Consider the following 25,414-nt stretch of genomic DNA (forward strand, 5'->3'; position numbering starts at 1 on the left):
CTCGTGACCACCGTTATCAGTAATCAGGTACAGCGACTACATTCGAGTCAAGTATTTCAGTAATATCACAGAAGAAACATCCATCTTGTCATAGCCCTATTACACGACGTCCATTAAATTCAGTGAGGTGTCCATAATGGCGTCTATGTCGCCTTTTAGGCATTATTGGCTAACACCTACAAACCCCATCCAATCAGAAAATTAAGCAATGCTCACAAGCGTTACAGCGCTTGTTTAAAGGAAACCTGATTCTCATCCAGATAGTGGTGCTACTAGCCTCACTCTCATGCGACTGGTGCGAAATTTGAACAGACACCATCTTTCTGATGTAGAAACACGCCTACGAACTTTTAGTTCCGTCGCACGGCTTCTTCTTAGTACTGCAAATTATTTCGGCTGTTTGAGACATGCTTTTTTGCGTAAGTGACGTATACTTTATCTTTTCTGTTTAATTTTAACAGATATCAATAGATTACCTGCAATGCTTCTAGAGTTATGTGTGGTTTAAATATGTTTGTATTCATTTCACTTTTGAGACTGTTGCGGAGACCTCTGTCAACACGTTTGCTTGAGCTGTTCCACTCAGTCTCGGGGAGATTCCACTTCGTTCGACTGATGTATACCCGGAATGGTAGTCCAGAAAGATACGCAGGAGAACTTGGTTAAGTTTGTGAAGTGCAAGGGGGCTATTGAAGCTATGAGGACAGGTAGTCCATAGAGGATTAAACCGTGAAAGCCATGGTCCAACGTTCGAGTTCTGCTCCAGCACACTGCCTTCATCTGACAAAAAGTCACAGAACAGGGCACACTCATCGTCAGAATTATGTAAGGCAGAGACAGCCGTACACTGAAAGATCCGTTTTTTAACATGCGTAACTTTGGTTAATATCGCATTCTATTACACCCTCATAATAAAGCACTGGTCGTAGTAATTCATCCTTTTACTTCTCTTCTAAGTCGTGCCGAACTGGCTTCTTGGTTCTACTATGCAGTTGTTCTTACTATAGAATTTTGTCATACGAAATCTATGTTCTCTCTCCGTTTGAGTGTAGCTCCTTCCACACAACACACAATATTTTAAACATTTAACATTATGGTTCGTATTATATTGAGCTTGTTCGTGCATATGAAGGTAATTCTATAGCTGGCAAGCGCTGCCCAGAGATCACAAAGATGAACTGGTACACATCCGGATTGAAGAAAAGCAGGTCATAATGGACATATTATGTCGGTTGGTTGGGAAGATAAAAACTCGCTTATATGGGGCGTTGGACACCTACTCACCCTCAAAATACAAGTAGTTCCCTTTGGACTCCACACAGTTCTCGTAGCCGTTTCGCCATCGCTGGAAGCATACTGAAAAACTTTCTTTCGGAGTAGAGTTTGGCTCGGTTGTCGTTGCTGCCGTAATAGCCCCTTTTCTCAGAAAGCGTTCCTTTTAATGGTCTGTTGAGTTTGAGGAACAGCCAGAAGTCGTGGGCGGCATATCGGGAGAGTAAGGAGCCTGCTGAAGCATAGGAATACAGATTTCCCGCAAAGAAGTCTGAATCAAGTGCGATGAATGTACTGAAGCATTGTCATGATGGAGGCGCCAATTTCCTGTTCACTGCAAGCCCGATCTCTTGCACCGCACAATGTCACGTAGGCGACGGACGAGAACTCTGTAGTATTCTTTAGTAAGTGTTTGACACAGTAGTGCATACTGCTAGAGTACCACACTGCGGGAGTTAAAGAAAACAGTCACTTTGCTGCGTACTTGGCGGGCGTTCTTTGGCTTCGGTGGCGGGAAATGTTTCCACTGTGGCCACTGGGATTTGATTTCCGTGTCATACCCTTACACCCGGGACTCGTTACCAGCGATTATAGCGTTCACGAAGTGGGGTCCAGCACGTCCTGTGAAACTTCAACACGAAGTTGTTTTTGCCCCGCCGTCGGCAGCTGCTGCACGAATTCCGCCCACACTCTTTTCATTGCCAAATCTTTCGGCAAAACATAATGTGCCCAAAAAGTCTTGATGTCCGTCTCTTCCGCAATTTCTTAATAATCACACGACGATCCCGCATCTCCACAACGTTCACTTTGGGAACAATTTGGTCATTTCGGCGTGTTGATCTCCGATAAGAGCGAGGCTCGTTCTCCACCGATGTGCAACCACTTATAGGTCGGTTGTAACACTCTTTAGTCTGCGTGATGCCCATAGCACCGAAAGCCTTCAGAATGTTTCGAATGGTCTCCACCTGGCTGTCGCTCAGTTCCTGGCAAAATTTGATGCAACATCGCTGCCGGCCACGGTGGGCGAGCGGTTCTAGACGCTTCGGGGGAACCGCGAAACTGCTACGGTCGCAGGTTCGAATCTTGCGTCGGGCATGAATGTGTGTGGTGTCCGTAGGTTAGTTAGGTTTAAGTAGTTCTAAGTTCTAGGGGACTGATGACCTCAGATGTTAAGTCCCATAGTGCTCAGAGGCATTTGAAGCATTTTTTGCAGCATCGCTGCTCCAGCCGTTCCGTCATTTCCCTTCCAATGAAAAGCTGACGCGAACACTACACACTACCCCATTCAACTGCTGATTGCCAGCAACTGACGCCATCGACAGGCGGGAAGAAATTCACACACTCGCTCACGTGTTTATCAGTTTCTTAGGCATCCAACGTTCTCGTGCCGTACGTCATAAAAAATGGTTCAAATGGCTCTGAGTACTGTGCGACTTAACTTCTGAGGTTATCAGTCGCCTAGAACTTAGAACTAATTAAACCTAACTAACCTAAGGACATCACACACATCCATGCCCGAGGCAGGATTCGAACCTGCGACCGTAGCGGTCGCTCGGCTCCAGACTGTAGCGCCTAGAACCGCACGGCCACTACGGCCGGCCGTATGTCATATCTGACAATCTTAGAATCGGTTTCTCAAAAACGAGGTTATGGGCGGGGAGGGGGATGGTGTGAGCGTGACCATTTTCCGATTGCCTAGCTTCATTTGTATTGATTTTTGCAGAATGAAAGTGGTTCCAGTTATCAGAACTTTTCTGTCGCTATAGCCAAAAAATTTATTTTGGTTGTTCGGACCGACACAAGAAATTATGTATTAGAAATAAAGAAACTAAGAGATACATGTAACTGTGGGTAAACTGCCAACGAAGGAAACAAAAAGCCATTGCAAATGTTTACACATTTCAAAAAACAAATATTTGGAAGAGATGGAAGTCAAAATCAGTACTGCAGAAAGACTGACCACCTAATGGGAAAAAGTGAGATTGTGCATATTCGATAACTTGGCAAAACGCACAACGCGTCCAGCGTTACATCTGAAAGAGGAGTGTGGGGTCATCGACGCATTTTCAGAGGATGGATCTAGTCATTTGCACTGACGCTTCAATATTCTTTATTAAATTTTGAATACAGCTAACTAGAAAAGAAGTACCATGCTAGATAATCGGATTAGAGTGATCAGTGGCGTAGTTACGAAGGACGTTGTCGGCACTCTCAGACTGATGACAGTAGACTCGTCGTCCTGTCAGAGGCCGGGACAGTGTTGATCGTGTTTCTTAAGTGGGACATGACGTAATTTATGACCAGATCAGTAACTCGAAGTAAAAAAGTATTATTATTTTCTCCCTGTTTGGATGATGCTGATCTCTCAAATGCTCAATTAATAAAAGCCGGTGCAGTTACGTAATTAGAACTTTATTAAATGCACAAGACAGGTTTCGGCATTTTTACAAAGCCATTATTATGTGTATCTGAAATGGTCAAACTTTAATACAGCATACGATTGGAACGTGGTTACCTACGGTAGGTGGTGAGAGACAATGCTTACATATGGACAGTACGAGTGCAGAAAGAATGTACAGCTTACGTTATGCTGTAGAGAAGTAACGTAAAAGGCACAAACAGCAGAACTCAAGAGGGTTTAAAACAGCTTCGCCCCTAATGACCTCATGAAGTAAATGGGTGTGTTGAAATTATAAAATGTGTACAGTCTCATACCATAACGTGTTACCATGCTGTTTAGCTTAAAAGATTTATGCTCTGACGTGTTTCAGAATTACAGCGGCACGTTTTTCAGTTAAAAACCTGAAAGTACGAGGGTCAGTCAAAAAGTAATGCCTCCTATTTTTTTTTCTACGTTTAATTGTCAGGAAATTTAAATGCAATTACATAGGTTGAAAACCACAACATTGAGGATCATTTTGTCATTTTTCAATGTAATCTCCGCCCATCTCTACAGTTTTGGTCCATCTTTGAACAAGGGCATGTATCCCAGCACGGTAAAAATCACAGCTCTGCTTCCTAAGCCATTGACGCACGGATGTTTTGACGGCCTCCTCATCTTCAAAATGAATCCCACGATGAGCTTCTTTTAGTGGCCCGAACAGATGGAAGTCTGATGGTGCCAGGTCAGGGCTGTATGGGGGATGAGGCAAAACTTCCCATCCAATTTTGACAATCTCGTCAGAGGTGTGACGACTGGTGTGTGGTCTTGCATTGTCATGCAAAAGAAGAACATCTGCCATTGATTTTGTTGGGCGAACTCGCTGAAGACGCGCTTTAAGTTTGTTGAGGGTTATGACGTATTGAACAGAATTTATTGTGCATCCCTGCTCCAAAAAATCAACCAGAATCACACCCTCTGTATCCCAGAAAACTGTTGCCATAACTTTCCCTGCCGATCGCACAGTTTTGAATTTTTTCTTCCTCGGCGAGCTTGTGTGACGCCACTCCATTGACTGCCTCTTTGATTCGGGTTCAAAAAAATGCACCCATGTTTCGTCCCCGGTCACAATTTTTTTCAGAAACTCATCTCCCTCCAAACGGAAGCGCTGCAAGTGTTGGGAGGCTATTGTTTTCCTTGCCTCTTTATTCTGATCGGTTAACATTCTTGGAACCCACCGTGCACAAACTTTTGAGTACCCCAATTGTTTAATAATCGTGATCACACTGCCTTTACTAAGAGAAATAATGCGACACACTTCATCTGCAGTCACCCGACGGTCACCACGAATGATGTCATCAACTTGCTGAATGTTGTGTGGAGTCACTGCACTCACCGGCCTGCAGCTCCGCTTTTCGTCAGTCAACGGTGTTTGCCCTTCAGCTTCCTTACAACGACGAACCCATCGTCTAACAGTGCTGACATCCACTGTCACAACACCATACACCTTCTTCAGTCTTTCATGAATGCGTATGGGCGTTTCACCTTCTGCATTCAAGAATTCAATCACACAACGCTGTCTCAAACGAACATTGATGTCGGCCATCTTACAAACTTCTGCTGTGCTGCCACCTGTTGACACAGAAAGTTACTACTACAGTGGATTGCAGAAGAAGGTTTGCGGAATGGCGCCAAATTCAAATTTTTCACTTAACTTAATTTCTTTAAGTAGAAAAAAAATGGGAGGCATTACTTTTTGACCGACCCTCGTAATTATTTAGAATTAACTAACGTAACTATGATGAAGGAAGCGTCCAAGTAGCATTAAAACGAATGACCTCTTACGAGGCAACTATTGAGCGGTTCAATATAGCTCGGACGCATGACCAACTGCTTACAAACAACTATCGACAACTGCGAACGTGCAGATTATCTTAAAAGGAAACAGTCAATAACTGGGCGGCAGATATCCTAGAAATTGGTGCTCCTTAATGTTCCTTGCTCGCTAAGGGTTTTTTCTTAGTATTTTTCTCTTCGCAGATGTCCCTAAAGGAACACCTCTTTATTGTAACCCTTCTTAACTGTATCAGTGATTTAAGGATGTTTTCGATACAGCGTACCTTGTGTCTATCTTGTATGAGATGCGCAGTGATAGTGGATTTACTTCCTACGTCTTTCCTTTTCTTAATTCTGTGTTTTCCTTACATTGTGTTAAAATTTCTTCTGAATTTCCCGATGTAACTCGACTTATACATAGAACAGTGATTTTTTTTATATACTACGGGTTTGGTGTAAGTCATGTGTAGCGAAATATCGTGTATTAAAAGGCGTTAAGCTGACCGTTGAGATTTGTATCCGATTTGTAAAAAAGATTACTTACTCTGTTTGAGACCTGGCCATTGAAATGAAACAAAACAAATGTTTTTCTATGCTGTATCTCTTCTGGTGTCAATTGATTCTTTTTAGACTTCATCGAATTATAAATTTCACCAACGGCCATGCTACGATAGCCGTTATTTCGCAACCAGCCAAGTTCCTTCTGAATTTCCTTAGCTTATAGTGGCAGTTTGAGGATATTGCCCATCGCTGAACAAAAAAAAAAAAAAGAAAAAAAAGAAAGACTTTTTCATATTGATCAGGAAGGCACCAAGAGGCTGGAATTATGACGTCGGAAGGTTTAGGCTAATGATAAAGGCCAAAAATATGTCTATGTTAATTCACGGAAATGGAGAGATGTAAGGAATTAATACTGTTACCCTGCTGGTGCTCGACCACAAAAGTAATATTATTGTCCGTTAGACTAAATGCATTAGCAGGAGATTCACTTCCGAAGCGTATTAGGCTGTGTGGTTGCCATATCCATTGAAGTAAATATTGCACCAGAGAATCAGATACATTGCTTTAAGGTAACGTGTCGATTGTTTCAATAAATTATTTACTTTTTTAAAAAGTAACTCAGATATTTTTCCATGTAATGAACGGGAGCAGCGCTTGCAGCGGGGAGTGGAGGCGGCAGCGGTCGGCAGCTGTTCGCCCCCGCGGTTTGCGGCGCCTCTGTGCGCCGCGGCGAGAGCGTGCAGTATTTCAGAGTCGCGTTCAGGCGAGTAGCCCACACCGCGCACGATACGCGAGCGACGTTTCGAGATAAGGCGCGTCTGAATAAATCAGAAGTTTCGTCCCAATATTTTACTCGGCCATTTGCATGAAGCCCCGTTTTGTAGCGGCCGTCTGCGCGAGTGCAGCGGCTGTCATTTCATCCACTATGTCTTCCGACCGAGATACCTCGTTATGTATGGCTCACACTTGTGCTCGATTAGTAGCGCGGCGATAAGGCACGCTATGATTTATTACCGTGTCGTGGCTAAAGTATTGGCATAATGTCGACTTCAGCCTTTTGGGAGCAATAGGAGATCGATCCTCAAAGGCGAGAGAACTGTCTTGCTCACGCTAGGGAACACACTGAGCTGTTCAATAACTTTGCAGCACATCACTAAGTGTGGTAGGTTGATGGCATATGTTCTCAATCGCTCCAGACTGTTAATCAATCTCAGACGTCTCATTATCGTCGGAGATATCACATTCTGCTGTCGTTTTTGTATTTATAAGTTATATATTAGATTGGTGCCAACGACCATGCCGCAGTGGTAACACCGGTTCCCGTCAGATCACCGAAGTTAAGTGCTGTCGGGGTGGGTTAGCAGTTGGATGGGTGACCATCCGGTCTGCCGAGCGCTGTTGCCAAAGCAGGGTGCACTTAGCCCTTGTGAAGCAAACTGAGGAGTTACGCGATGGAGAAGTAGCGGCTCCGGTCTAGGAAACTGACATTCGGCCGGGAGAGCGGTGTGTTGACCACATGCCCCTCCATATCCGCATGCAGTGACGACTATGAGTGAGGACGACACGGCGGCCGGTCGGTACTATTGGGCCTTCATGGGCTGTTCGGGAGGAGTTTAGTTTATATTAGACTGGTGCATAGGTTCTTTGCATTTTTCAATAGGTTTCATAAACACAACAGACACACGAAGCACAGACTTTGGTCATCAGTGATACATTCTCCTTCAATATTTACAACAGTCTATCAACACAATAAATTTTCTATTTCATGACTATAGAAATCACTTGATTTTTAGCCGAAGAACTCGTCGAGCCGTTTTGAGCTCACTATCGCCCATAGAGGAAGTTCCATCGAGGTTGTCCGATAGAGAGCGGATAAGGTGAAAACATGAGGGAGCATGATCAGGTAAATAAGCTGAGTGCCGAATGACGTCCCAAAACCAATTATTGTAGAGTGTTTTTTGTCATCTGGCTATGCTAGCGGGCGTTATCATGGTCCAGGATCACTTCAAGCTGTGGTTCTTGGATTTCGACTGCAAGTCATCTCAATTGTTGACAATAAATGTCACCAGTGATGGTTACATCTCAGGCAAGCAATTCTTAGAACACCATAGCGCCGCTGTTCCACCAGATGCATAACTTTGCCTTTAGTGGATGCGCGCAGGTCTTTGTACGGTGAATTGCTGCTTTGTATGGGCTCAATCATTCCTTTATTTTTCTTATATTGTGATGAGGACGTCATTTCGCGTCACCAGTACTTATACAGGATGGGAACGTTCAGTACTGTTTACGAGCTAACTCATGAAGAGCAAGCAGAGCTGCCAAAAATGGTCACCCGATGACTTTTGTGACATCGGCTTACAGCATGTGGTACTCACACGCCCGATTTTTCCAACATCCCCACTCCATGCACAGTCGCAATGATAACAGTTCATCACAGAATGAGATTTTCACTCTGCAGCGGAGTGTTTGCTGATATGAAACTTCCTGGCAGATTAAAACTGTGTGCTAGGCCGAGACTCGAACTCGGGACGAGGTACTGGCAGAAGTAAAGCTGTGAGGACGGGGCGTGAGTCGTGCTTGGGGGGCTCAGTTGGTAGAGCACTTGCCCGCGAAAGGCATAGGTCCCCAGTTCGAGTCTCGGCCTGGCACACAGTTTTAATCTGCCAGGAAGTTTCAACAGTTCATCACATTTGCCAGATTTCGAGTACACTGACTTGACCCTTGTGGATTAAATGTTCTTCATCAAACCAAGAAAGTCTTCCTGAAAGTTGTGAGTTACTAATGGGAAAACGATCGTTCTTCAAACGAGAAAACCATTTTCTTGTTGTGCTCTTTCCGGTGGCATTATCCCCGTACACAGCGAAAATGTTTCCGGCTGCCTCCGCTGCTTTTAACCCTCTACTGAATCAAAACAGAAGAATATGTCGGAAATGTTCAGATTTCTCCTCTTGACACTCCATTTTCCAGAATCTACAGCTTCACTCACTACCTCCAAATGAAGAAATGACAATATGTAAATTCATATAGCATCACTGAAGCACATAGAAGAAGTTACAATCGACAAACAAATTCATAGCAACCGAAATACCAGCTGCACCTACTTAATAAACCGCTATCGTTACGTTTTTGTCATTACGGGACACACTACTGGAAAATCAGTAATACATCAACCAAGGTTTTGACTACAGCAGAAAAGCAGGTTCTTTGCCTTTTTGAAATGTTATCTCATTGACTGGACCAGAACTGAGTACTTCTTCGAACTGAGCCTCGATGACCAGCGAAGACCTGTTTGGAGACGCCCTGAGAGCGATGCGACACCAACCTACCTTTCGCGCCGCAGACGTCCGGAGAACCAGGGGTGGCGATCTGGGTAGCCATTTCTTTTCGTAGCAGGACCCCTTCGGTTGTCGTGGGCGGCACCCTTACAGCACAGAGGCACGTCGACAATGTTCTACTCCTCATTTTGTTGTCCTTCGTGGCAGGACATCCTGGGCTTACATTTCAGTAAGATAATGCACGTCCGCACACGAGGAGTTACTGTTGCTTGCCTCTGTGCTTGCCAAAGCCTACTTGGCAAGCAGGGTCATAGGATCTCTTTTCAGTTGAAAAAATTAGGAGCATTATGGGCCGGGCGCTCCAACTAGAGCGGGACTTTGACGATCCAAGATGCCAATTGGACAGAAATTGGCACCATATCCCTCAGGGGGACATCCACAGCCAAACCAGATAATTGCTTACATAAGCACTAGAGGTGGTGGATGGCATTATTGCCTTGCTCAACTTGTAAACTTTCTCTGTTGAATAAATGCTAATGTTTTTTCAGAAATTGTAATCACTTATTTGTCTGTATGTGCACATCAAATCTATCGATTTCCGTCTATTCGGAAAACTCCTTCTCGGTGCGCCTTCTTTTTTTGACTCAAGTGACAGAAGGTTTTCGAAATGTATGAATAACGTGGCTCTGAGGTGGAGCATGGACACCGGCCTGGTACTTACGTAGTGGGAGGTGAGAAATCCCCTGAAAACCACATTCAGGGTTGCTGGCTCGCCAGTTTGCGTCGTTAAGTTACAAGACGGATTCTAGTCGGGGCCTGTTCTCCTCCCCTTACCCTGGTAACGGCACTTATCGGTTGGTGAAGACACCATTATTTACTCCATTTGCCTCAGTACTGTGTCAAAAAATTAATGTGAAGGTCAGTATGGTTCGTATTGGTACGACTGATAACGTACAGAAACCTAAAAATGAGTCTGACCTTCTGACGGAGACGTAATGCACTTCGTCCAACATCCTATTTGATCACATGACATATTACGGCATTATTTTGTAAATATGTTTGCGGTTTTAACCAATTCCAAAAATGTAAATCAATTCCATCTTGGCTTCTGATACTGACATAGCCTCAGTCTTTGCTCGCAGTGGTAGTTACAAGGTTTGAAACTTTGAAAAAGAAAAATCATTAAAATTTTTGTGAGTTTTAAGCTAAACAAAAAACAATAATTCAAGTAAAAACGATGAATTGAAGCTTAAAGTTGACGCAGTCTTCATTGGTTGGAATTATGTTGAACTATTACATTATCACAGCTTTGATTCATTTCTCACTCGCGTTCCCGCAAGCACGCTTCACTACTTCGTAGGAGAAATGGTGAGGGTTTTCTACGGGAAACGAAGCTACTGCAAGAATATAAATCCATAAATGTCTTCAAAGGGACCGATAACGGTTTAGATATTACTTTTTCCTCTCCCAATACGCAGTGTTTATAAAACTCAGCTTTTAAGGAAAAAATAATAATACACTGCTCTACAAAACCTAAGGATGAGGTAGATAAAGTAACATAAAATATTATTCAGTCATTGGTAATGAATGAAAGTGGTGGAGCATATTGTCAGAGGTCTCCCGGTTTTGCTCAGGAAGGTGGATGTCAGGTGGCATGAGGTCAGTGTGACCATAGCATCAGCGCAACACGAGGCAATTGAAGGATCGCGAAAAGACAGTGTCTATGAGTTAGCGAGCAGTTACTGTTCGCTGTGGTGATCTTATGGTGATGATATCCATTACACAATGTACCGGAGACAACAGTTTGATGACTTCGAACGGGGGAGAATTATCATGGAACTGTGATTAGTGATCCTAGAAGTTTTGTTATTGCTCACAGCAGTGTGTCACGTGCATGGGGAGCGTTCCAAACCACATTCTCTGCTGCACGAAGGAGAGGAGGTTGTAGACTACGGTCAATTACAGCAGCACATGACTTCTACGCTGTGCAGGAGGCATGAAGGGGGCAACTACAACTACATTTAACAGGATTGCAATGCACAATAGCACGGAGGCAACATAGGGAAAGTCTCTATCCTTGACGACATGTGCGTTGTTTTCCGTTGACATCATTACGTCGGCAGCACCATTTGCAGTGGTGCCAGGAACATAGGGAGTGAACCAATAAGCTGTGGGATCACGTGCTCTCCTCGGATGAGATCAGAATCGGTATAACCAGTGATTCTGGACACGCCCTGATACAGCGAGAGGTGCACCCAGAAATCTTGTCAACATGCTAGTTTGGTGGTCCAGGTTTTATCGTGTGTAAAGCATAAGGTATGAGCGCTCTGATCTCCAAATCTTTTAACATGGCACATTCACTGGTCAACATTAAGGTGGCACAGCATTCATTCCCCAAGTGCATCTTCTCAGGAGTGCGTTTGGTCGTGATTTCATTTTTGTGGATAGCAAAGCACGACTGCATCTGAGATTGCAGGTGATGGAGCTGTTGGAACGAGAGGATACTGAGCGAATGGATTGGGCTGCCCATTTCCCCGATTTAAATCCCATCGAGCTCGTGTGGTATGCCTTGGGCTGACCTATTGCAGCAGGTCCACGTGCACTAACGACCATCCAGCATTCGTCAATCGATGTGGCGGAGGAATGGAAACTTCTAGCACAAGAACTCCTCACCTAACTTGTGACTAATATGACAGCACGGTGCAGTGCATGCATTGCCATCCGTGGTTTTCACACATCCTGTTATGAACCATGTCCCTCCTTTTGGATTGTCCAGAATATAAACATGAGTCGCGGCAACTTCACAGTAATGGTTGTTTTTGAATAAAATTGACATTTCCGCTCGTCTCACTGCCTAATTTTTTCAGTTACATTCTGTACTGTACTGTACTGCATTGTACTGTACTCCAGCAGTTCTTTCGATGTATGGTCCAAGTTCCTGAGAGCTTTGTTACTTGGCTGTGTCACATCATGCGAAAGTCGCTTTGCTCCTAAAGTTTTATCTACCTTTACATAACGGGCACTGATCAAACACTGAAAAAACTCATTACTATAATTTAGCTTTAAGCTAATCTGATGCCACTGACAGAATATGGTTGTAGTGAGTTTATGTTACGAACGCAACAGCTCTTACAGATGAGATCGTCATACGTCACAGAACCATACTTACGTGCTACCCAGTCAACAATGTGTCATTATAGCTACAAGATTTATTTATCTGCTGACGCTTCCATATAATCTAATCTTCTGAAGGCTGTGCCTTGTCCCTGCAACCCTTCCACCTTTCATTTCATAATTTACTTAACGTTTGTATTTCCAAAAGATATTATTTTTCTTGCGCTCTCCTAGGTTTTCCTTCGCAAAATTTTTTCTCCCAGTATGTCTGTTACAATTAGTTGTGTCCCAGTAAATCTTCAAAAAGACTTGTTTATCGTGTCTAAGTACTGGTTCAAATGGCTCTAAGCACTATGAAACTTAACATCTGAGATCGTCAGTCCCCTAGACTTAGAACTACTTAAACCTAACTAACCTAAGGACATCACACACATCCATACCCGAGGCAGGATTCGAACCTGCGACTGTAGCAGCAACCCGGTTCCGGACTGATGCGTCTAGACCCGCTCGGCCACAGCGGCCGGCTTGAGTACTGATTGTGGGGTTTCTTTGTTTCTTTGTTCTCTTTCAGAACATTTTCGTTTCATCTTCTTCCCCTTCAGTTGGTTCTCGCTAGTCTCCACCGTTGCCCGGACTCCGCTACTTGTACGGGCTTGCTGTCTTCAACAGAGTCCACCTTTCACAGCGATATGCGAGCATTTTCCAGATCGATGTCTTGACTTTTTTTTTTTCTTTTCTATACGAAACGACTTGTTCACTAGTGGCCCTCTTCTTTTATTGAAAACACTTTTAGCCGTCCCAACTCTTTTTCTGGTTCCAATGCCGCACATTTTTTTCGTAACAAAAATTATCGAAAATTTCTATTTCATTTACTTCAATTTGGATGTCTGGTGTTGTCTTTTTTTACTTGACTGGTATCGTAAGTTTGTTTTTCGGATATTAATTTAAATTCAGAATACTTCACGAATCCTGAAATTATGAACAGTATTTTGTTCTTTTAAGACAATAGCATCAGCAAACCTTATAACGTGAAGGGGGGATACAATTCGGTTTAACTGCCATGCAGTTCAGTCATGCCATGAAAACGCACGATTCTCCTTACAGATCAGAGAGTACGACGAAATACAAAATTGCCACTGTAATACATCCCCTACATCCATATTCATACTCTGAAAGTCCCTGTGAGGTGAGGTTACTACGGCTTAGTTCTTTCCGTTGCTCTAACATAAAAGAACAGGAAAACTGTTTAGACTGTTTAAAGGACTCCGTGGGTTCTGAATTTTGTAATATCTTTTTTTCACTGTTTCTACAGCAGCGACGTGTAAGGGATTGTAGTTTATCCCAAGTTTCGTTACTAAATATTGGTTGTTGAGATTCTGTAAGTGGATTTTCTCGTGATAGCTAGAGTTTAACGGTTTTCAGGATTTCTTTGACTCTCTGCAGAAAAACGTACATGCTGTTCTGTACGTGTACATTCTATATGTCTCGTTAGTATTATTTAATTAGGGTTCCACACAGTTAGTAGCCTCGAAAGCGTCGCCGAAACGCTCATCCAACTCCTGTCGCAGATACCTTCCAGACAGTGAGGGAGGCGTGTCGTGCGCTGACTGGGGCATGCCCACCCAAGAGTAAAACAACAACAGCAGAGAGTGCTGCTTTACATTACTTTGGAACAGATGCTGAGACTGTTATCTTGTCCGCGGTCAAGGGCGATGTTACAGTTGTTCAGGACTGGCAGGATTACGTTTAGTATGTGATTTAGCGTGGCGCAGGATCGGTGCTGACTCCAAAGAAAGTGGTGATGGGAAGACTAACGTCATCCTTTTGTTCCTTGTCGGAGGAGACTATAATTAGTGTCAATTCTTACTGCGCTGTTCACCCTAGGTTATAACGCCTTCCGAAGCCTCTTCGTCCGATCGTGACACTGGTGCTCCAAAATATCGAGCGCCAAACTACTCTGTTGACGTCACTAGTTGATCGGTATGAGCATCACATTAAGAACTCGGCGGATTTCTTGCGTCCATTGGAAGGAATGAGTCTAAATGACTTTACTATTCTAGTAAGCTTTGATGTGGTCTTTCTCTTTACTCGCTTTTCTCTGATTACGTATAGTCAATTAAAGTTAGGTTTGACGTTCTGATAAAGAATCTGTTTCGAATTATGTTGACTTCTGCTTATTTTTATTCAGTGAACAGTACTCTGAGCTGACAGATAGTTTCGATGGAAGCCCATTACCACTTATTATTCCAAGTTTATTTATGGAAGGCTTCAAGGAATGTACCTCCGAGTGGGAAACTTTGAAACCTGTGTGTTTTCTCACGTATGTAGAGGGTACCTTTTTGTTTGGCTTCAGGGCAGTAAGAATTTGAAAACCTTTTTAGAGTAGTTGAATTACGTTCATTGGAATATTTTATTCACGACAGAGGTGGAAAAGGATGGCTGCACTACCTTCCTTGATGTGTTGAACAGGAGGAAAGTTGATGGTACTCTGGCACATGTTGTTTACAGGACGCCTACTCACAACGACTTGTATATACGGGCTGATAGTTGTCACCATTCGGCTCAGCACGATGGGGTACTTCGTACTTTGGTTCACAGGGCCTACTCCATTTCAGTCCCTGACAGTTTGTCAGATGAGTAAACACAGCGTGAGGCCACCATGCGTCGGAATTGATATAATGATAGACAAATCTGGCGTTCGTCGCGCTATCGACCACCCGTGCACCGGGTGAGTAAGTTGGCACCACTGTCAACGGCCTTTCTACCGTACGCAGGGAGCAATTCAAAACAATATTGGTCATATTTTCCGGATATAAGAAGAGAAATGTGTTTTTCGACCTACATCTGAGATTAGGATCTTTTAGATTTCGTTATGGATGATCTTGGTTTGCGTCAGGTGGGTGCCTAAGTATTCCTTGCAGTTGTGGCATGCCTCGTATTGGTCAGACTATTGGGATCGTGGAGGGTCGTGTACCGAGCGTGTCACACCTACACACAGCAGCTGAGCAATCGGCTAATCCAGAACATTGTCTTGGCGAAACAGAGGAATAGAGTTAATGCTACCTCATCCGTTCTTTAGCAACTCTATCGGCGTCGGTCATCTTTGATTGTGTGGTGGCTCTAGTGTTTACAGTGTGTGTGTGTGTGTGTGTGTGTGTGTGTGTGTGTGTGTGTTATATTCCAGGAATTGCTCTGCAAACGGAGGTTTTAATTTCCCTTGCACAGGGTTTAGTTGCTGCAGCCTGTAAATTGGTAGCATAGTCGCTTGTCGAAATATTGTTGACTGTCGACGGCGTCACACAGCTGCATTTCTGATTGTTACTTGAACATTGTACGTCGGGAGAAAGGCGGGTCTGACATTCTAGGTCTTCACTTATCATCACAATAATGAGCACCCGTAACGTTCGGTACCACGTGAGTGTCTTGATGACGATGACAGGAAGGAAACCCTTGTGGGTGCAGTTTGTACTCGTCTATGATATTAAGAAGGCCACCCAGTTTGCGTTCAAATTCCGTGGTTAAATATTACTATTACTCTATAAGACACTGCAGGTAATCGCAGTAGACCACTAAGTCCTTCCTTGATGGCTGAATTGTTTCCAATTTCAGAATTATACCACAGGGGGAGCATTCAGAAGCACCGGCTGTCTGCAATGGAGATAGTCTGCACTTGCAGAAAAATTCCCATAATCTCATGTTGTACCACGATTCACGTTGCCGTAGCTAATTAATTCACCCCAAGTTGTGCAAAGGACTATACAGCAGTTGGCGTTGAAACAGAATTTAATACTGCTAACAAATTTACTTTCAAAAGCTCATACTATTATAGTTCCGTAAATAATTTTGAAATTACATCGAAGGGATCTATGGGAACATAGCAGCTGCATCAATTTTATTACAAACGTACATTACAAATTTGTGATGTGTTTTATAAATTGTTTATTTCCCAACAGATAAAATTAAATTCGTGAACTCATAATAACACATTTAACTGTGGGGTAATTTTTGAATAGTTTCAGTTATTCTGCATTTCTGTTTAGGGTCGTTATCGAGTAGAAACTCAACGAATAAAATTAGTTTAATTCTTCCATGGGTCTGCAAAAAGAGTTCTTTAATTAGTCGCCCCCAGCACCACCAGTGCATTGCTGACGTAAATAATTAGCAAATAATTACGTAGCGGGCTGCGCGTGATGAGCTACAGTAATGTTAAATAAAGGTCAATAATGACAAATTTTCGAATTATTAACGGTGGTAAAAAGCGAGTCAAAAACGCATACGCTAGGTCTTTAAAGGCGGTCAATTAACTCAAATCATTTGCGCTGAATTAACCCTCCAGTAAAAGGGCTGTCAACACATGTCAGTCGTAAGCCATTGTTTTAGGAGCAGCTGTGCTGAATAGTCTTGGTATTTCAACCGAGCAAATCGCGATTACCATTTATCACTTTCTCTCATGCCTCTATTAGCTATTGTCGATTTCCACTCTTCATTAACGAGGAGCTAGGAATGTGGAATGTGATGTCCGTGTCCAGTTTAGCCAACACAACACACATAATTGCGCAGGAAGATCACCAGCAAACTCAACAGAACTTTACAATGGAAAACGTAGTTATTCGAAATCATGCTACTAAAACGGCGTGGTAGGTGGAAAGAGAGAGAACTGCATTATAAACGAACAAGAATGGGAGAAAATATTCGGCGACGAATGGCATTTGCTAGACAAGGTACGTACGATATTCCTTCTGTGCTTTTCTGTGAATGTACACTACGCTTTCTCCCCATAATGTTGACGTGAATAAAATGCAGAAAATGATTTGTGGTTCCTGTATGGTATGATGCTAAATCTGTGTTCTCTTTTAAACAGTTTCCCGAGTGTTTGCGATGTCTGCTGCAACTCGGTTGTTGGCAGCGTCTGCTGCAACTCGGGCATCCAGTAGAAAATGTCAAATGTTAGTGTTGGAATTAAGTTTTCCTGTTCCCTTCTTAAACAGCAGTTTTAGAGAAAGACTTGCATGAGTAGGACAATTAGGAAAGAATGATTTCACATTTACATTTTGTTTGACTTGGGTGTGATCCCCCATGACTGACTGGCCCGACCTCCAGACATTCATGTTGCCATAATTATTTGGTTGCACCTGAAGACGAAGCTTTAAGCTTAGTAACCGGTCGCGGAATAAATTAAAATTACTCGCAACTGAAGCGGATTTTTGTTCTAGAAATACGTTTGTTCAGTAGGAGTCAATACACTATTGAGACTTTCAAGAGAGCTACTGCATACTTGCGAGAGGGGGTGTCCGGCAAACATCGTCTTGATAATGTAGGAAGGGAAATATAGGGTATTTGAGCAAAAAACTAGATGAACATAACAACAAAATTGATGATATTAGCAAAAAAAATACAATAATGGTCAAGAACTAGCAATAAATTTGACCGAAATATAGAACACAGTCAACAATTGTTTCAACGGATGAGAGCAGACAATCAACACTTTTTATGAGGTGTGGGCAAAAAGCTGGACCAACAGGTGACAGATATTCGTAGTCACTTACAAGAATTATTGACAGATTTGGAAAATGAGGTTATAGGGGGTAAGAATAGCTACCATCCTGACTGCACATACAACGATAATCAACACGCTGGAGAGAAAGAACCCAAGGTTACTAAATTTCACTTTCAATTAATACCGCAGTTACAAGAAGTGCAATAGGTTAGTAAACCGAGTACAGTAACTCATGTTGCCATTGTTGACATGCCCGGGTCATATAAACAGAGCCGTTCTGATTTCAAGTTTATTTCTCATGTACGACGACATTATTTTGATTTTGAATTCAACTTCAATCAGACGGATCACTTTGTCAAAGCCAAACAAATTTTCATGGCCGAAATTCGTTGAAAATTGATATAAGAGGATACTGATTACTCAGTGCAAGACAGTAACACTGACATCAGCCCTTCCAACATAATGATGGACTACTGATTTGACTATCCAGGTCACCTGACCTCATGTGTCTGGATTTCTTCCTCTGGGTGCATTAGAAGCAGGTGCTGTAAGAAACCGCTGTGGAAGCAGAAGAACACCTTGTCGCCAGAATTGCCGTCGCGGCTGGTAACATTGCGGACATGCTAGAAATAGCAGAACGAACACCACAATCAATGGTCCGACAATGTACTGCGTGCATACAGGTCAGTGGTAACGCACTCCAGCAATTTCTCTGAATTAAACATGTAATTACCATGATAAACTACCTTCTGTGTAAATCATCCGTAGCACCATAATCAGCCGTCAGGGACCATATCTACCTTATCTAAATATATTGGTTTTGATGTTCTCTACATATTGTATTAATCTTAACGATTAGTTTCGGAACACCCTGTATAACGGCATAAAATGATCAGCCACATCATGGCAAGCGACCTACTATCGATATAAACCCGTCCAGGCGATAGTAGCATCGCCTGGCTACACACGCATTGTGCGTATTGTGTCAGTGAGCGTGCCGTTCGTGATTAGAAAGGGGAAGGTTCACGATATATCTCAGTCTGACCAAGGGCAGGCTGTGATGGCTCGGAGGCTCGGCACGATCATTTAGGAAGCTACATGATTTGTTTGGGTTATCGAGGAATGCTGCGGTGAGTGTGAAACGATGGTAAAAATACGACCAGACACCGTGGGGTCGGCGGCCACCCATCATTACAGATGCCAGACGTCGCAGGCTAGACAGACTGGTAAAACAGGATAGGCGGCGAACGTGACGAAACTAACATCAGACTTTAATGCTGGGCAGAGTACAGTGCACCGAACACTCTTAACGATGGGCATCTGCCGCAGACGACCCACGCATATGCCAATGTTAACACCACATCGGCAAGTATGACTGAAATGCGCACGAGACCATCGGTACTGGACGTTGATGCAGTGGCAGAGGGTTGCAAAGTCTCATAAATCCCGGTAGCTTCTACATCATGCTGATGGGAGGGCGTGAATCAGTCGTCTTCCAGGGGAATAGCTCCCTGACACCTGTACCGCGGGGTGGAGACTAGCTGGCGGCGGCTCCAATACGCTCTGGGGGACATTCACGGGGGATCTATGGATCCAGTGGAGCTCGTGCATGGCACCATGAGAGCTAGGGAGTATCGTACACTAGTTTCAGACCTTGTACAGTCCTTCATGACGATCGTGTTTCCCAACGGTAGTGACACTTTCCTGCAAGATAATGCGCCATGTCACAAGTCCAGGGGTGTGACGGAGTGGTTCTAGGAACACAGTGGCGACTTCTGACTGATGTGTTGGCCCACCAACCCGTTCGAGCACATGTGGGATCTGATTGAATGTGGCGTCAGAGTCATCGCACTACTCCGCGGAATTTGCGGGAATAAGGTGACTTGTGTGTGCAGCTGTGGTACCTATTCTCTCCTGCTACCCAGGGAGATTTCACTGCTTCCATGCCACCACGCGTCGTTATCTGTGACTGTTATCCCCGCTAAAGGTGGACATACCTTCTGTAAAGTAGATGACCATAATGTTCTAGATGATCAGTGGGTTTCTGTATCAACGTTTCTATTATGTTCATTTCTGACAAGCTGCTGTTTGGACCACATAATGATGACGTGCCGTCTTCTCGTCTTGGGCCATGTAGCGTCATTCGGATGTGGTGCGGAGGGGCATAGGTGTCGGAACATTTCTCTTTGAGCCTTCGCCAGCTTTCCAGACCTTGACCGATTACTTATAACTGAAATACGAGTAGCTCCTTAGTTGGCATCAGAGCCAACCCTCCAACCAAGAAAGAATCCTTATCAGACTGGTAATGGAAACCAGGTCCTGCATAAGGTACTCAGGTGCACTGACTGTTCCGCTACGGAGGCAGATAAGTTGCACTCAGATACTGTCCTGAAAACTTTTACTACTGAGGTAACTGGCAACTGGCATACAGACGCAGTTGCCACAGCATCTATCAACTGATGATCTGTGTGTTTGTGTGTGTGTTGCTCTGTACCAGTGGTCGACTAAAGGCTACAGGGTTTAAATGTCTAACTGTTTACGAAGTACGACAGTGGTGTATGGGTGCTGGAGACAAGCAATTTCATATAAACAATTGTGATCTATCAAGTCACGAGTCAGTATCTCAGATGGACCTTAAAAAGCTAGCCAAGCTACAGTGCACGCACCCCACGGTATATTTTAAATATTCTCTCCTTGTCTTAAGTCACCAACGAAGTCACTCTTGACCATTAGAAGCAAATTCTTTACATCGCTAAAATCATTCTTTACTCTTAAACAGACCTCCTTCGTTCACTAACAAATCGTTTTCTGTTCATTTTACTTTTATATTTTATGAATTTTATCGGCGTAAAATCAACGATTAAATCGTTTCTGTGATATCATTACATATCGGTGCATCGAAAAATGGAATTGCAGGTTTTCTTTCGACGCCAACAGCGGTCACACTGGAGTTGTCGACACAGATCCTACAGTGGCGCCACAATATAGGACAGCCAGTGGCAGCCGCTGAACCCACTTGTGCTTCGAGCCACTACGCTACAACTCCTTGGTTCATGCTTAGGACAGTAAGTCCCATGCTATTGTATGAGGTGGACTCTATTTCTTGTTGATTAATTGTAATGAGTCTTCATACAGTTGAAAAAATACAAGTTATGCAAAGGTTCCGTTTGTTGTGCCAACTTGTTCTGTAATCATTTCTGCTCCTGTGCAGTCTCTCTGCGATAACAGTTGCTGCACGACTCTGTAGCTCACTTCTCCTTACCTCTGTGTACGAAGTCGTGCACAACAGTTTTGTTTTGCTAGTCTTCCTAATACGTTATTGCGCTCGTGTGGGTTGAGCTTCGGTCGAATTCGAAACGTAATTAGTTTTTGCGTAGCATTCGCAAAAGTCCCTTCTCTTTCATTATCCTCACGGAAAAGTTTCAGTTACTATTGTTCACGAAATAAAAAATTTGAAAAATCTGACCGACTTAAGCCGGTAGCTTAAGAAGAAGGGCGCATCTGCATTAGCTTTGGTGGATTTTGAATGTCTATTTTGACGTTGTTTCCCGACACGATAAACCAAAAGTGGCTCACCCCTCCACTACTTCAGTACGTTGTAAGCAGTTCCCGTTCTTACAATGTGCAGGGTGTATCAAAAAGGACGATCCGATTTAAAAAAAAATCATAACTGTTTAGTTATTAGTGATATGTGCGTGAATAGCGTATTGTTGGAAAGAGCAAACTGTTGAGTTTTACATGGTTACCGCTAGGTAGCAGCTGTTTTGGCCCACTTCAGTTCTAGTAAAAATGGTGTGGGGACAACAGAAAGCATTTTGTGTTTTACGTTATGCGCAATGCGGGTCAGTAATAACGGCTCCTCGTCACTTCCGTACTAGGTATGGTGTGGGATCCTCTTACAGCAAAGAGCACGATGCCATAAACAATTCCGAGGAACAGTTTGTTTGCGTAAAGGCAAATCGCCGTACCGTCCCCGAGTGTTTGACACAGACGTCGAACGCATCCGCCATAGTTTCACAGGAAGTCCACAGAAATCCGTTCGCCGGGCGTATCGACAGCTCAACTGATTCGAACGACTTCCTTTACCAACAGCATGAATCACCGCCACACTGGCATCTGGAAGTGCGAGAATTTTTAAAATAAAGGATTACTGAACGATGGATCGGTCGCAGTGTACCAAATGATTCAGCCCTACATTATTGGCCTGACTGTGTATGATTAATTCTTGTGGAGGTTTATAAAAGACGATGTTAGTGTGCCTACGTTAGCAACAACTACCAGTGAACTGAAACATTGCATAACAGCAGCTGTGCAAGCTGTAACTCAAGACATGCTCGCTGCAGTGTGGGAACAACCTGATCACCGCATTGACATATACCGCGTATCTCGAGAGGGGAATATTGAACACCTACGAAAAGATACGAAAGAAAGCTTTTTATGTTTTCCGTTAATCAAAAAACAAAATTCATTGCAGATGTTTATTAGTTTCAGGTCGCAGGTTCGAATCCTACCTCGGGCATGGATGTGTGTGATGTCCTTAGGTTAGTTAGGTTTAAGTAGTTCTAAGTTCTAGGGGACTGATGACCACAGACGTTAAGTCCCATAGTGCTCAGAGCCATTTGAACCATTTTTATTAGTTTCGGAAATATACACCTACCAAATCGAATGACTATTTATGATACGCCCTGTATTATTCGTCCAACTGAAACCAGTAACTGACGGCCACGGCCGCTCGGGACATGCGGTACTGGTATGAATGGCCGAAACGGTATTTCTGTAAAACGCGCGCTCTTTTGTAATGGGCGCTGTGAAGAGTAGAATGTCGTTGCTGGGAAAGAAGTGCTGAGAGTGCTTATCACATGAGAAAGACGAAAAATGGAGTGACGTACAAAATTTTGTCGTATGAGCCGAGAAATCAGGGACGTGAAATTTGACCAGTGTAGCGTTTCTTTTGCGTCCGGACGACCGTGTCCGACTGACGACGGCAGTGGCACCGATCCGGAGCGTGGGTGGCGGCTGAAAGGAACACCGGCGGCCGCGCCCGGCCTCTGGTCCTGAGAGGTGCTATCGACCTGTCGCGGCGCCGACGGCGGCCTAATTAGAGCAAACTCTGCAGACGGACTTCTGCAGCCGCCCACAGGCTGCCCGGCGAGCGCCTGCCAAGTGCAACACAGCGCTCTCTACCCAAACACAGCGGTCGGGCGGGGCCGCTCCATCACGCAGCCATCTACTACAGTGCCTAATATTTGTGACACTACACAGGTCCGTGCATGTGCAACAAATTGTAGAAATTACTGAACTAGGAACGTGGGTCCAATCAGCTGCTGATGTAATTAAAAGTGCACGTTCTCATTCGAAATAAGTAGCTGGGATTAATCTGTTTCTCTACACGGTAGTTTTTGTAGCTCTTCATCTACAACTACATCTACATGGATAGTCTGCGAATCACATTTAAGTGCCTGGCAGAGGGTTCATCGCACCACCTTCACAAATGTCCATTATTCCAATCTCGTATAGCGTGCGGAAAGAATGAACAGCTACGTCTTTCCGTACGATCTCTGATTTCCCTTATTTTATCTTGGTGATGGTTCCTCCCTATGTAGGTTGGTGTTAACAAAATATTTTCGCATTCGGAGGAGAAAGTTGGTGATTGGAATTTCTTGAGAACATTCTGTCGCTACGAAAAACGCCTTTCTTTTAATGATTTCCAAACCAAATCCTGTATTATTTCTGTGACACTCCCTCCCATATTTCGCTACAATACAAAACGTGCTGCCTTTCTTTGAACTTTTTCGATGTATTCTGTCAGCCTTGTCTGGTAAAGATCCCACGCCACGCAGTAGCATTCTAAAGCTAGTGTAGGCAGTCTCCTTAGTAGGTCTGTTACATTTTCTAAGTGTCCTGCCAATAAAACGCAGTCTTTTTGTTAGCTTTCCTCACAACATTTTCTGTGTGTTCCTTCCAGTTTAAGTTGTTCCTAATTGTTATACCTAGGTATTGGGCTAAATTTACGGCTTTTAGATTAGACTGATTTATCGTGTAACCGAAGTTTAACGAATTCCTTTTAGTACTCATGTGGATGACCTCACACTTTCGTTATTTAGGGTCAACTGACTCTTTTCGCACCATTCAGATATCTTTTCTAAATCATTTTCTAAATCATTTTTCAGTTTGTTTTGATCATCTGATGACTTAATTAGTCGATAAATGACAGCGTCATCTACAAACAACGGAAGGCGGCTGCTCAAATTGTCTCCAAAATCGTTTTTATAGTTAAGGAACAGCTAAGGGTCTATGACACTACCTTGGGGAACGCCAGAAATCACTTCCGTTTTAGTCAATGACTTTCTGTCAATTACTACGAACTGTGACCTCTCCGACAGGAAATCGCCAATCCAGTCAATTAACTGAGACGATATTCCATAAGCACGCAATTTCACTAGAAACCGCTTGTGTGGTACAGTGCCAAAAGCCACCCAGAAATACGGAATCGATCTGAAGTCGTCTGTTAATAGCACTCAACACTTCATGTGAATAAAGAGATAGTAGTGTTTCATAGGAATTATTGTTTGGTATCAGCGTATCGACGAGCGCAGATTTTATTAATTCGCAAATAAGCCACCACAGCAAACCTGAGCCAGCTGGGTTGGAGTAAGCGAACAAACTCGATGACTGAAGAACAAGAAAAGTGTAGCGTACAATACCGCCCATCGGCTTTGACGGTTGACATCAAGCGCAGTGGACAACAAAAGAAAACTGACGGTGACTAACGAAACGTCGAATAGACAACTTGAATTGAGCTCTATAACTCAAGTAGACACAGTGCTGTCAAGAAAAAAGGTCCTAAAAGGCATCCTGCCATATTGGGAAGAGAAACTGCCAAATATATGTGAGAGCTGAGCTTGCAAATGCTATTGCTATTCGGTTCCCTAGCAGAATTTTACGAGATGTGGAGGAAAGTAATCAAACTGATTTTGTATCTCTCAAAGTTTCTATCTTTTTCAAACACCAGTATTGTCACCTTCGAAGCTGTGGCAGCAGTGCTGAACGGCTTTAACTGTGTTTGTCACATTCTTTTGAGTGTTCGCAGAGTCCCAAAATGACGTCCTTTTAAGACGCTTTTCAATTTCGAGAAAAGAAAAAGTCACAAGGACTCAGACAAGGTGAGTAGGGAGGGGGTCGGGGGGTGGCTATGGAACAACAGGAATGCATTTTGTGACCAAAACTTCTTTGAAGAAAGTGTACGTGTGACATGGGCTGTTGTCATGATGCATCATCCATTTGTCTGCAACTGCCGGTCTCACTCGATTCGCCAGTTTCCTCAGACTTTCAACAACCTATCAGTAAAGGAAATTGGTTGACAGTTTGTCCTGAATTAACAAATTATATATACATGATATTCCAACTGCCAAAGAAACAGATATGCGTTATTTTGATCTTTGATTTGCTGATTGGAGGTTTTTCAGTCGAAGAGGTATCCCAGTGTGACCCTCCACACGTTGCCGCTTTGTGACAGGATCGTGTTCAAAAATCCAGGAT

At 43.6% G+C, this 25,414-nt stretch overlaps 1 pseudogene; it reads left to right on the forward strand.

The window, feature by feature from the left end:
• Positions 1-7,275: 7,275 nt before the first annotated feature.
• Positions 7,276-7,393, forward strand: LOC124778334 (annotated as a pseudogene).
• Positions 7,394-25,414: the final 18,021 nt, after the last annotated feature.

This window comes from Schistocerca piceifrons, chromosome 2 (genome assembly GCF_021461385.2).
Source record: "Schistocerca piceifrons isolate TAMUIC-IGC-003096 chromosome 2, iqSchPice1.1, whole genome shotgun sequence".
NCBI classification, from domain to species: Eukaryota; Metazoa; Arthropoda; class Insecta; order Orthoptera; family Acrididae; genus Schistocerca; species Schistocerca piceifrons.